General features: G+C 40.3%; 1 protein-coding gene across 1 annotated transcript in view; it reads left to right on the top strand.

Moving 5' to 3' along the window:
- The first annotated feature begins 938 nt into the window (after positions 1–938).
- Positions 939–13,933, top strand: part of EPM2A (EPM2A glucan phosphatase, laforin) — a 57,561-nt gene continuing 44,566 nt past the window's right edge. The window contains exon 1 of the mRNA XM_068677017.1: positions 939–2,702. The gene's annotated coding sequence lies outside the window, so the exon portion shown is untranslated. The remainder of the gene's footprint in view (positions 2,703–13,933) is intronic.

Below are 13,933 nucleotides of genomic sequence, written 5' to 3'. Positions count from 1 at the left end.
GTGTGTGTCTTTACACACATGACTACAGATGTCAACAAAAACCTAGTTCTTTTGGTCTGTTAACCAGTCATCCTCTGCTGAGCCATGAGCTCTTACTGTCCCCCTGTGTGCTGTGAGGGGGAGTGAGAGCAGCTAGGTGGGCTACTGGCAGCCAGCCAACATCAAACCCACCACGAGGACAAAACCCATTAGGAAACACTTCTCCTTTTTGTGTCTGCGGGATTTTTTTCCTCAGGTATAGTTGTCTCCACTCAGAAGAAATTTTGCTTGTAGAAAAAGAACTACTCTAGTCATTGGGGGGTTACTTGACACATACCATAAATCTGTGTCTTTACAATCTGCCATTTCCAAGAGGACTTGGAAGGAACCTACAAGGGCTTGGGAGGATGAAATTGCAAGGTTTACTGTGTTGGTCTATACCGTATGTGAGACTGCAGGGTCCTGTGACTCAGCAAGACAGGCAAGCATCATTCCTGCTACATGTGGGAGGGAAGGGCCTGACCATGCTCAGACTAAAAAGGGTTTGGTTCTAAATTTTGGGATGCATATATACATGTATACTCATAGTATGAAACAGTAAAAATAGCACTACTCAAAAGATTTCACTTTTTAATAGCCAACTTTCTTGTTTCCTTTTACTCAAGTGGTTGAACAGTTCTGTTTCAGGGTTTTGTTCCAGAGTGGGTGTTCGAAGCCTTAATTATATTTGTCATCAGGGATGCAGAACCATTGTGTTGATGGGATAAAGTGGGTTGTGTATTTTAATGTAAATCGGAATATCGTGCAATTGGAAAGCTGTAATTGTTTTGGGAAAAAAAAAAAGTTTAATTTTTCCTTTTACTTTGTAATGAAAACTGAACTTTTTGGTGGCTTTTTTTTTTTTGGTCTTATTTTCCTTTTTTGTGTGTATGTGAAAGCAAGCAAGACACAGAAGAGAAACCTGTGGAAAACCTAACACCTGCATGTAGGTGTGTTACAAGGTCACATAGAACATCTGTAAGTGAAGTAAATAGTCAGTAAGAATCTTCAAAATAGGTGAAGAATGTGATAACTTAAGATTTCTAAATTAATCAAGGTAAGTGGTAAATTAGTGTGACCACAGGTAGGCTCTCAGCAAAAATAGGTTTGCCAAGTGCTACTCTAGACAGTTAGGGCACAGCTGCCTTGTTAATGTTCTGTTTGAAGACATTTTTTAATTAACAGCAGTTGGATGAACAACTTGGTGTTAATTATGGTAGTTCCTGAGAACAACAACCAAAGGGGTTGAGTACATGTATACCATGCCGGTTGTGGTGACCTAACAGAGATAGGAAACGGGTTACAAATGGCCAACTGAAGTGTGCTGTGCTACTTGGGTAAGCACCAGATGTGAAGTCTACAAGCTTGTTTTCTTCAAAGCACAACTGGTTCAAGTGACTGCTTGCATCTGTGGAGATAATGTTCTGGAGTTGTGATCAAGCTGAAAATAACCTGTGGAGAGAGTGGAGAAAGTACAGAGAATGTTACCGGCTGTACCTTGTCATCTGGGGACCTCATCCACGACAAGGGAGTTAGTTATCTGCTCCCAGGCCTGTGGTGACCACAGAGTTTATAATTGCAAGCTAGTGCTGTAAAATGAGTTACTCATTAATGAGCTGAGACAACATGGCAGTCAGCAAATGTTATACTTCGCAGCTGGAGCAGACTGATGGAATTTATCTGGTCATTTACCACAACCCAGCTAATGGCGCATTACTCCATAATAATGTGATCGAGGAGTTGCTGCGGGATGTGCCAAGAGCCAAAATCTAGCTCATACTGTCAGTGATCCTGTCATAACCAAATGCAGATTCACTCTGTCATTTCTGTTTCCCTCTGTGGCATTAAATGCCATTCTATTGTTTTCTACATCAGTGTAAATGGGATTAATAATAGAAGTCATTTATTTTATCAAAACACTATTTCAAGCCAGTACTAAAGCTGCTGTTATGCTTCAAGGGGATGTTCTGACAAACTCATCCATAATGCAACCTGGGTGAGGAAAAAATAGTTTTTTATTTATTGCACCCTATGGAGCACATAGATGTAATCACAGTAAAATGAAGTGAGAAGCTATGACTAAATTAATTCCTTGAAATTCGTGCGGGGTTCGTTTTATGTTTAGTTTGATCGATATACCAAACATGTCAGTTTCTATTTCCCTGAATTTATGCAGGTGGCAGTGTTTGAATGAAGATGTGCTACAGCAAAAAACTATGGGAGGCCAGTCTGGAAGCCAGTGGAACCTGATAGACACAGAAATAAAGTAGCTAGTGAAAAATACAAGATAAAGGTACAAAACAAGTTTTGCAAGGTCAAAGAGAAAGTAACAATTTAGGAAGTTGAGAAAACAACCAACATTCCACGTGAAAACAAATCCACAAGCAGAATAAGAGCATGATAGTTGCGCGATCACTAATATAGCCGACAATGAGCAAGCTTGCCAAGTAGCATAACAGCCACGTGCAAAGATGCTAAGGGTATAAAAGCAAGAATGCATACTCAATAAATGCTTCAGTTGCATACCAGCCTGGAGTCGTGTGCTTCTTTCCCTTCAAATGGTGACCCTGACGTGATTCGCGGAGGAGCAGCGCTGCACGGAGCGTCCAAAGGGAACCCAGCCGAACAAATCAAGCTCTCAGCCAGACTGCAGCTTCAACCCCGGGACATCAACTGAAGGACAGGTGAGTGGCTGTGCATTGATCGTGGGAGATAACCCCTCTGCAGAAGAAGAGGCTATAGTAAAACTATTAACGCAGCTACTAACAAAAAGGGGAGTGAAATATGATGCATTTAAGATAAAACTTTTGAAGTTTTTGCAAAAGGAAGGGGTCCCCTCAACAGTCTCTGCAGTGTTTGATGTAAAAACTTGGGAACAAGAGGGGGAGAAAGTGTGGGAGGCAGCGTCCAATGGGGATACTAACACCGCTGAACTGATGGCTACGTGTTGGCTGGTGACTGAGGCTTTAATATCGTGGCAGGCGGAAAAGAAAGTACAGAACGCTGCTGCTCAGGCGGTAGTAGCAGCCAAACTGTGATCGGAGCCTGCAAAGTCACCAGAGCGATGTAATTTGATATACTTGGGAGATGACAAGGAAGAGGGCCGTGGACCACTGCCGCTGAGCCCCTCCCTGCTGACCCCCCTCGGCTCCCACCTCGCCCACCCCTGGTAATGCCACCCTGGGGGCCTGAGCTTTTGATCCGCGGGAACGATGGGAGCAAGTGTGCCAGGATGCACTGAAGGATGGGGACCCGGTAGGAATGCCTTTCCCAGTGCAGGTGCAACCCAAGGGTCCAAATGAATATAACGCCTTCCAATGGGACCTAATTAAAGAATTAAGAAAGACTGTGACCACATATGGACTACATGCGCTGTTCACCCAATCCTTACTAGAAAATGTGATGACCAGTCAGTTACTGGTTGGGTATGATTGTCGCCAAATAGCCACCATGATCCTCACCCCGACTCAACAATTGTTATGGGAACAGAAATGGAGAGAACTGTGTGAGATAGTGGCACTGCAGAATTTAGAAAGAATGACAGGTGACCCTCTCATGGGTGCAGGGCTCCCTCAGCTTATGGGGACTGAGCCATTAATAGACCCATGATTACAAGCTCGGCTCAACGATGCCATCTGGTGACAGTCAGCCCGACTGGCATTACAAGCCTTGCTGAAACTGCCAGAAGCAGGAAGGAGCCAGCCTTCTTCGACTACCATACAACAAGGGGTCAATGAACCTTATATGCAATTTATAGATAGATTGAGGGATTCACTGGACAAGCAAACAGATAATCATGAAGCTAAAGAGGCTGTCATACTGAAACTGGCGATAGAGAACATTAACACAGATTGCAAAAAGATTCTGCAATCCATGCCTAATGGGACAACCTTGGTATAAATGATAGAGGCTTGCAATCGTGTGGGGTCTGTTGAACACTAAATGACTGCACTAGCTAGTGCATTCACTGCAGCATTAACGATGAGCAATGATAAGTGATGTTTTTGGTGTCAACAGATAGGACATTTTGCTGCTAATTGCCCACAGAAAGGAGGGGGTTCTGCGGCAAGTAGTTCGGCCCCTCCTGATGTCTGTCCCCGCTGTAAAAAGGGATGGCACTGGGCCAGCCAGTGCTGCTCGAAGTATAATGCAGAGGGACAAACCTTAAAACCACTGAAGGGAAACGGGAAGCGGGGTGCCGGGCGGGGCCGCGTTGACAACACAAGTGCCCCAGCCCTCCATGGTGGGCCCCAGGGGATGGTGACTGCTGGACCGCAGCCTCAGCTGCCCGCTGCTCCAGTGGTTCCACCAAGTACATCGCCATGGACTCCCCCACTGCCCAAACCCGAGGAAGCGCTGGGTTGGATGTCTCCACAGTAACGGACTGCACCCTTTGGGATGCTTGGGTCTGTAAAATACCTCTTAGTGTAAAGGGACCATGGGTCTTTTTGTGCTGCCCGGAGTAATTGATGCGGATTATGAAGGAATAATACAAGCAATGGCATGGCCTCCCCCTCCTCCAGTGCTCATACCAAAGGGAACTAGAGTTGCTCAGCTGATTCTTTTCCGAGCAGTAGTCTGCAGGAGTTGGTTCAAGAACAACTCCAACAAGGACGTATTGTTCTGACAAACAGCCCATGGAATTCACCAGTGTTTGTCATTGGGAAGAAGGGCGGGAAATGGAGATTACTGCATGATTTGCGATGAATTGATGCAGTGATTGAGGACATTGCAGCCAGAAAACAAACAAAACAAAACAAAAGAGGAAAAAAAAAGAAAAGGAAAAAAAAAAGAAAAAGAAAAAAAACAGTACCTTTGAATATTGTATCGGACTCACAATATACTATAGGTGTCAGTCAGCACATTGAGAGGGCACGTTTGAGACATATCCCAAAGGACAACTTGTTTCTAAAATTTAAGGGGGTGTTATTTTTGGTGGAGCAGCGAGTGCACCCGTATTGTGTTATTCACATGTGGAGCCACACCATGTTACGTGGTATTTTTGCAGAGGGTAATGCACACGCTGACCAGCTAACTAATATGACCCTGGCTGCCCTGGTGCCTCAGTGCCACAATCAGAGCAGGCCTCAGTAATGGTAAAAAATTTAAATACAGCGATGTGCCTGTCCCTGGCTAGTGCTAATGACCCGTTTACGACATGTCTGGTGGGGAACCCAGCAGATAACGAAGACTGGACTGTCTACTTGCTGCAAGCACCCCTAGAGCCACAGGAATTAGATATCCTGGAATGTGTAGCAGCAACAGCATGTGTAAGGTTCAGTTGCTCCTTATTGCAATGCATCTCTTTGGTGTAATTATACAAAACTATAATAACATCATTCCTTTTGCTAGGAACCACTCTGCTTGGCTGTGGGATCGACTGTGGAGTGGATGCCCCAGGTGCACCCTGAGCTTTTTCCTTGGAGGGGCCTCCACTCTCAGCCACTCACCGCGGGAGTAGACAAGGACCTCCACTTATTTTAAGTGATATTTTCCTGTGGTATGAAAGCGAAGTGCAAGAGGCCTCATTGTGTGATTGTGCTGTGCAAGTGAGAAGCAGCATTGCTGCGAAGCAACATCCCTAGCACTTAGTGGCTTGTTGACTGCTGCAGATTCTAGTAGGCACGCTACTTTACAAACATAATTCTGCTTGTGGTTTTCACCCTGTTGCTTATTGTACCTTGCTTATTGCAATATCTGCTGTGCTTGATAGAAAAATCTAAAGAAAGTGTTTGGTTGGTTGAAAATAAAAAAGGGGAAATTGTGGGAAAGGAATTTGCTCTGTGATGTTTCACACGTCCCTGAATTAGAGATCATGAGGAAACAAGCAGTAGAAACAAAAACTTGAGCAAGGTCAAGATAAAGTAACTTGGATACAGTGCTAAAGATGAGCTTGGCAGTGGCCAATTGCTGGCTGGCTTGAGGCGCATGTCTGAGGGTCTCTAACCAATTTTATGACAGATTCAGGTGCGTGGACAGTGCATGGGGCTACAGGGAAAGTATATGCAGTAGTGAAAAATGGCAATAAACGTCTCCCATTCAAGAGCCATCAGGAGTCCTTGTCTTTCATCCCTTCAGAATAAGACCATGATAGTCGCACAATCACTAGTATAGCCACCAATGAGCAAGCTTGCCAAGTAGCATAACAGGCAAGTGCAAAGATGCTAAGGATAAAAACGCAAGAATGCATACTCAATAAACGCTTCAGTTGCATACCAGCCTGGAGTTGTGTGCTTCTTTCCCTTCACAAAACAGGTGTTAATACAGAAAAATAAATGTAAGACAAAAGTAATTGTTCTCCATCAGTACTCACAGAAATGTTAACAGAACCTGTTTACTTGGGAAAGACTGCCAGCAGCTTGTTTATCTGACTTAGAAGTACTTGAGTGAAAAATGATGCCAGCTGGATTTGTTATGTAAATAAAACTTTCAACAGATTTTTGAGTATTTTTGGTTTCAGTAGAACAGTATTTAATTTGTTAGCTACAGGGATATACGTGCTGTACGTTTTCATGTTTTGGCACATGATGATTCTATTAGTACATTTACAGAAAAGAGGTGTTTGTGAGGAAATGAGTGCATTCCATTTATTTCCATGCAGTTTTTAAAGCAGTCTAATCCAGGTCAGACTGGCTGCTGCTTAAAATGTGTCTCAGTTCTAGCACAAAGTAGTTCTCTAAGTCTGAAATAAGCTCTTGTAGGTGATAATGTGCAATTCATCCATCGCTCTAGTCAGCTGCCAAGAAACAGTTCAGTAGCTTTCTCTTTATATTTTTCTGGTTGATGAAGTGTCCCTAAAGAAAAAGCTGTTAGATTTGCAAGTGTTTGTGAGAAGCAGAGAGGATTTGCAATGTTCAAAAAATATAATACCCAAATCACTAGCTGAAATTTCATTAGCCGCTTAAAATTTTGAGTTGATTATATGCGAACTTGAACAAAACCCATACAGCTTTACAGACAGTTCAGCAGGGAAATGCTAAGTCTCTCTTGAATTCTACCTAGTCCAGACAGTGAACAGTTTGTTTGCATTACTCCTTTTTCCTTCAAAATCTGTTCTTTTCTTTGCATTGTTCTAAAGAATAATATCCCATTGGCTGTCCCCAATGGGACTCCTGATTTGAAGTCATATTAACCTAAATTACATATGTGCAACACTTAATAGGTTTATAAATAGCAATTAGTTACATTTTCATGAAGTTAAAACTTTCACCAATGTTAAATACTCAAGTACAGAGTAAAAATTAGAAAATGAAATTTGTATTTCTAAAGAGACTTAATCCTTTATGTGCTGATAAAATTGATAGAAGTTACTGTTTTATCTGTTACCTCTAATTATTAAAGTCTTAGGTTTAGACTTCTAAATCTGAATGCTTTTCCTAGAGTCACTTTTAATCTTTCTCCTGTTAAGTGAAGGCACTGACAGCCAGTATTTTTGCATTTTACACTTTTAAAATAAGAGGAAAAAAACACCCACCTTCTAAGGTTTAGTGTTTTAAACATGTCAGAGAACCTCATTTTGTATGGAGACATGAAGACCAGAATGACATGAATACTGATTTGTGTACTCTCCTTAAAGAATACAAAAAGGAGGAGCATCAGAAAATAAATTTAATTTTCTTGACTACCTTGACTCAGTTTTGCTTGTTAGCAAACAACACTGGACTCAGCTTTTGCACTATTAAGTCTATAAAGATGTAAGGCTCTTGCTTGTTCAGTAGAGATCTTTCTGGAATAAAACAACACTAAAGTTCTCCTTCGGATAATTGTCATCTATGAATGTGGTAAGCCTGCAATTGCCATTTCATCTGTAGTGCTTGGCTTTGAGCATGGATTATTCAACTGATCGCGTGGTGCAACAGGCTTGATTTTTGTAAAAGCTGTTGATGTTGGCAGCTTTGCCAAATTGTTTAGTTCCATCCTACAGCCAAATGGTTGATAAATACCAACAAGTATCCATAGATGGTTTCTAAGGGAACTTGAATATTAACATAAAAATATTAAATGTGCCTTTCACATGCATAATCACTTCTTGGTAACATAGGTGAAAATGCTGTCAATTATTTTAGGTTGTTTAAATATTTCTGTATATTAATAGAGTTTATATACGTTGAAGGAAAGAAGTGAATAGAGAAAATGAGGTAGTTCAGAGATAAAAGGTACAATATGTAGTCTGTTATACTTGGAATGCAGAGTCAGTACCTCACTTAATTTGCCACTGTTCCTGACTGAGGAAGAACGATGTAATAACACTGGTAATATTCACTAAGTTGGGACTGATACTCTGAAGTTCTCATTATGGAAGTAACAGATGGAGTCACCACATCTAGATCTTTGAAATGCTGAGGGATAGTTCATTTTGTGTGCCATTTAATGCAGTCAGGGTAGTGAATATTTACAATATCACTGATAACTAAAGTAAAAAAGAAAAAAAAAAAGAAAACAGTCTGTTTATGCATTCAAACCTACTGTATAATTGAAAATAGAGAGCTTAATTGTTGCTTTCACTTTAAGTCATTTTAAATGCTGATGTTTGCTAAGGAAATCTAGGAACTGCTCGTCATCAAGTGCTCCATTGTGCTGCCCCTGCCAATTCAGACTGGCCGTCACACCAGTTGAATAGCTTTCCCTTTTCTTCTTTAAAAATATTTTAACCACTGGGATAACTGTAGTTAGTAATAAATTAAGAACTTGTAAATGTATGCAGTGTAAAGAACTGTTTTTTAAACAAAATTAAGCTCTTGGGAACTTGGAACACAATATTCTACTACGTGTGCATGTAAAAGAAGTACTGCATGCCACGAAGAATGGTTGCTTGGCTGACAGCAATTGAAGAGTGCTTGAAGTTTGCATTGGACTCGTTCCAACAATCTCTTTATAAATGCATTTAAAAAAAAAAAAATCCATTTAATTGATTTACGGGTAGGACCTTGAAAAGTGAGAGATCAGAGCAGGATTTATTCTACAAGTTTCCCAGACGAGGAATTTGCTCAAACTTGAACTAGTTCTGATAACTTAAGAAAGCAGTTTCACTCACCTATATATCTGTACAAGTGAGGGGGATCAGTAAGGTTTTATAAAAACCTGTAATCACAGTAATAACGTTTGAAGTCATGAGTGACATACTCAAGCACTATTCAATTTTTGTCAAATTAGTGCCTGTTACTAATCTGTGAGCCTATGAGCTTTTCTCTTTAGATGTACCTCAGAACGAAAGAGGCTTTTGGCAACAGGATTTTTATAGCACTAAGGAATCTCTAACTAGGATAATTAACTGTAGGTGCTAATTTTCAATACATTTAAAAGCACTGTGGGGGGGGGAGAGAGTTAAAAATTTGAGACAGCTTGTACAATTACATTTTCATGCACTGAGGATCAAAAAGTAAGTATTGCAAAGATCTTGTAATTTGTGCTCATACCTGCTCAAGACAACATAACATGTACGTGTAATGTACAAATATAACTCTGCAAGGAGAGTATTCATATGCTGCCAAAGAAGTACGTATTCCTGTACTTCAGAGACTGTTACAATATTGCTCATTAACGTGACTGATTCATTTTCAGGTGGATGTCCAAAACATTTTTTCTTCCAAACAGGTGGAGGGAAAAAAAATAAAATCAACCAAGAAATGGTCTGCTAGTGACTTACAGCCAAGGTACAGCTCTTGAGTAGAGCTGTGGCTCTGCATTGGGACTACCTTGCGGGACTGGCTGTGCTAATGGAAAGGCATCTGTGGGAGAACTCGAGCTCCAGTGGAAACAGGTCACTATGGTACACAGCAATACACACACACCAAATTAAGTAGCAGGAGTCCCCTGCCTATGATCTAGTCTGCAAAGTATGTCATACACATCTTCTGTCTCTTGGCTGCAAACTGTTGCCATGACCTGTGGAAGGTTGCTATGTTTCGGGCTGTTTATGCACTCATTCTAAGCTGCAGTTCATATTTTCAAGGGTTTTTAATGGTTGATGAAAATAATGTTGGTTCCTCGGAAAGGATTATTTCTGTGTCTGTTAAGTGAATTCAGTGAAGCTTGTCAGATCAGCTGAAATGAAGTTTCTTTAAAAGAAAGACAATTACAATTGACAGACTGGTGAATACATGAAACCAAGAAGATGAGGAAGCAGCAATGTATTGGATTGATATGGTGGTACAGCATCATCTTGATACAAGAAAATAGATGATGTAGATACTCAAGATCCCTGTATGCTGTTATTTACCTAAGCATTAAATATACTTCTTTACTAGCTTTGGCTAGTGATGCAATCTCATGTGTGTGGTGGGACTGTCAGGTAGGAGGCAGTGTGATTTCTGGATTTTTTTTTCACTCTTCTTGCCCCTTTACTTGGATTTTAAAGCTTCATCCTCCACCACTTTCAGCCTAAGGAAAATGCTCTAAGTTGTGTTTGTTTTTTAATGTAATTGAAGGAAGAAATTGATAAGGTCAATCACCAATAAAATGGATTTCTTGTTTTATGAGGAGCATATAAAAAACAATGAGATCTATTGCTCAAGAGTATATTGGGGACAAACTTTTCTTGTTTAACTTTCCCACAGCTGCTTTGTAAACAGGAGCATTCTTTCACCTTTTACACAACAGAAACTGTTTTGGATTTTTTTTTTGTTCCTGAATTCAGGATTAATAATCTAGTCATTTATGTTCAGAAAATAATTAAGCATAATTTATAACACTAAAGTGATGCTGACTGTAAATGTCAAATGCTTTGCCCTGTAATGCTGTGTGTGACATGGTGAAGTCACACATAAAACAGTAGCAAGAAAAAAAATCACAAAATGAAAAACAGTAATTTTTTCTTAACATGGCCACAGGAATATAACATAAAGGAACCTCTTGTCAACAAGTGATTTGTTGGGGGTCCAAAGATCCCTGAAGCTGATGGTGCATTAGTTAGGCTGGAACACAGCTACTAGAGTCTGTGCATCTGCTTTTGAAGATGGAAGGAGTGTGTAAGTCTCCACAAAGAAAGCACGTTATTCTACTTAAACTGCTATATGGCATGTTAGTTTTAGGTCAGATTGCATTTTCTGGAGTGTGCATTAATGGAATAAAATTGTGGTATTCCATGTCAAATGCTTTATGTTGTGCCTTGTTGCAAAAGGCCTGAAACTCCCCTTTTATTTATTTATTTATTTTCCTGAGATAAGTATTTTAATGAGAAACCTCACACTCCGTTGGTGGTAAAATGCTGGTTTCAAACAGCATACATGATCATGAGTACCAATTTACTATTCCATACCACTTTTCACTTGAGAACCTCAAGGTACTTTGCAATCATTAAATCTTTACTCCTCCCCTAAGAGTTCACAGAAGCCCTCTGAATAAATCCGGGGCCTCTTTTCTGTCCCTTTGTGCGAGGTCAAGGAGCCACATTGATGCTAGGGCTACCAGAACTCCAGCTCTGCTTGGGGACGTACTTCCTTGGCATGGATTTCCCACAACAAATACATAAGGCTTCCCAAGATCATCCAGCCAAGAACCGTGTGGGTAACTTTGCTTGAAGCAGGAATTTAGCTGTGTTCTGGGTTTGTCTGCGACATTTGTTGATATGTGGGCACTGATGAGGCTGATAGGGCCCTCATACTGAAAGGGCCCTCAGGTGAATTATATGGGGACTTTCTGCAGCTTCCAACACATTTCAGGCTGGGGAGGATGCAGAGATGGCTTTTTATTTTTACTGGATTTATAAAAAACAAACCCACTAGAACAGTTATTTCTGTGTTACTGTAATGTTATTGCAAATTTATGCTGTCTAGTTACTTTTAAAGATAAGGAACTATTATTTTTAAGTTAAGGAAATACGCTATACCAAACTCTGTGCAAAAGTGAAAAAAAAAAAAAATCTCCTGTAGTGTCCTACCTATTATTTGAATACAATTTTCCAACACAGCTCCTGAAATGGTTACTCATGCCAGAACTCCTTAGCTTAGTCTACATAAAAGGCTGCTATTAGCACTAAGTAACTAAAACAGCACATGGAGTTATCACTCCCCTGAAACAGCACCTAAAAATGAAAGAAATGGACTAATAGTGCTTATCTGGCAACAGGTTCTTAAAATCTTTAAGCTGTTTTCAGTCTCCACACTTTACTGCATAATACACAGGTATTCCTTTTTACCAGAAAGACTGTACAGTGTGCTGCTTTCTCTTTCCTATAATTACAGCAAACATTTGGAGATTGCAGTAACACTCTCTCATTATCTTTGCAAGAAAGAAAATAACCTAAAAAGGGAAGAAAGGCAAGTCTAGGAAGGAGCACAGCTAATCTAAACATCAACCAAAACTTGCAATCAGGGAAAAAAACAAACCCAACCACTCCTAAATGCTTTCTCTTCTCCAACCAGATCCTTTCAGGATCTGTGTTTTGGTTTTGTTTTTCTAACTCTGCCTTCACTACAGATTTCCCTACTTGGAAATATTATCATTTGAGATCACTACAGCAACAACAGATAAAGCTGTGCCAAGCTGCAAACAGGCCCATGGTGTAAAAGTTTGCAATCTGTAAAGGACATGCATGCTACAGACACAGGCTACCCTACAGTGGAAATATTACGTTAATCTGTCATTTCAGTAGTGTTCATGTTGTTCAGATAGCTGTGTGCTATTTCTGTATTTAGTAGACACGTCTCAAATAATAAAATTGTGAAGAAAAATTCAACTTGGAAAGTTGAATTGTGGATTGTCAAATTCTAGATTACTGTCTTTATTATAATTTCAGCCAGTGATACTTTTGCTGTAAGGAAGGGCTTTACTTTTCAAATTTCCCATATGTAACAAATGATTCAAAACGCTTGAGTTCATGAAAATAACAGGACAATTTTATGCCAGGAAAAGACAGTAGAAGAAATCATAGGGACTTGTGTAGCTTTAGAAAACTACAAACATTGCTGTGTTGCTAATTTGTTGTTAGATTTGAAGCAGCTCTAGGCTCCCACTTAGTAGACTGCGTTGGTCCAAGTATCCTGCTTGAACCTAAAGTGTTAAGGACATGAAGGCACAATTTATATTATCAAAATTCAGACAGGCCACAGTGTTCAGATGGTAGTTTATTCTCACAGAAATGAATGGTTAACACTAGCTTCTGGGACACTGAGAAGTGATTTGATTAGTAGGATTCTGGCATGTTTATGCCAAAGGTTTTTGATGAGACCTGTAAGGCTTACCAATTTGGAAGAAGGACCTAATACAACAAAACCAGGAAATGGTCCCATCTAAGTTTGAGGTTGCAGAAGATGATCAGCTTATAGGGAAGGCTTTTAGGTTTAAAAATAGTGTTGAGAACTGCAGGGAAAGAGTGCTGGTCATGCAGTACATGGATAGGGGGTCATTTTGGCAAATGAAACTGGTTTATTGCTAATTCCTTAGGGTCACACTTAAAACTAGATTTAGGTTATAGCAATGGCCCAACAGTGAAAAGTACTTCTTCAACTCCTGCAATCCCAAATAATAACAGTATATGTAAGCCCCACCATGGGCCTTTGACTCTTGCTAAAATGCTAATTTAGAGATGAGAAATCCATAGACCATGCAAAGCCAGCAATGGAAATAAAAACACATTTTAATTTGCTTCTGAGCTTGAAGCCAAACCTTATGGTACCTTTAGCTCACCAGTGAACTAATTAGATCCCCAGATCCAATGATAATCCCCTTCATCCTGCCTGCAGACCTTACCCAGTCCTCAAATTGGTAGTATTCTTCAATAAATATTATTCTATCTGTGCTGCCCCCAACCCACAGGACTCCAGAGTCCCAAGCCAATCTCCAATTCTAATTCTTATCTCAGTCTTGCAGCATTCAGCAAGAAATACAGTTTTTCATTCTTTCTTGTTTTCTCTCCCAGTGTTAACCCTAATCTGAACTATAACCACAGTCTGGAAAGCTATACAGCCATAATCCC

This window comes from Anas acuta, chromosome 3 (genome assembly GCF_963932015.1).
Source record: "Anas acuta chromosome 3, bAnaAcu1.1, whole genome shotgun sequence".
Lineage (NCBI taxonomy): Eukaryota > Metazoa > Chordata > Aves > Anseriformes > Anatidae > Anas > Anas acuta.
This window is presented reverse-complemented; position numbering and strand designations above follow the sequence as displayed.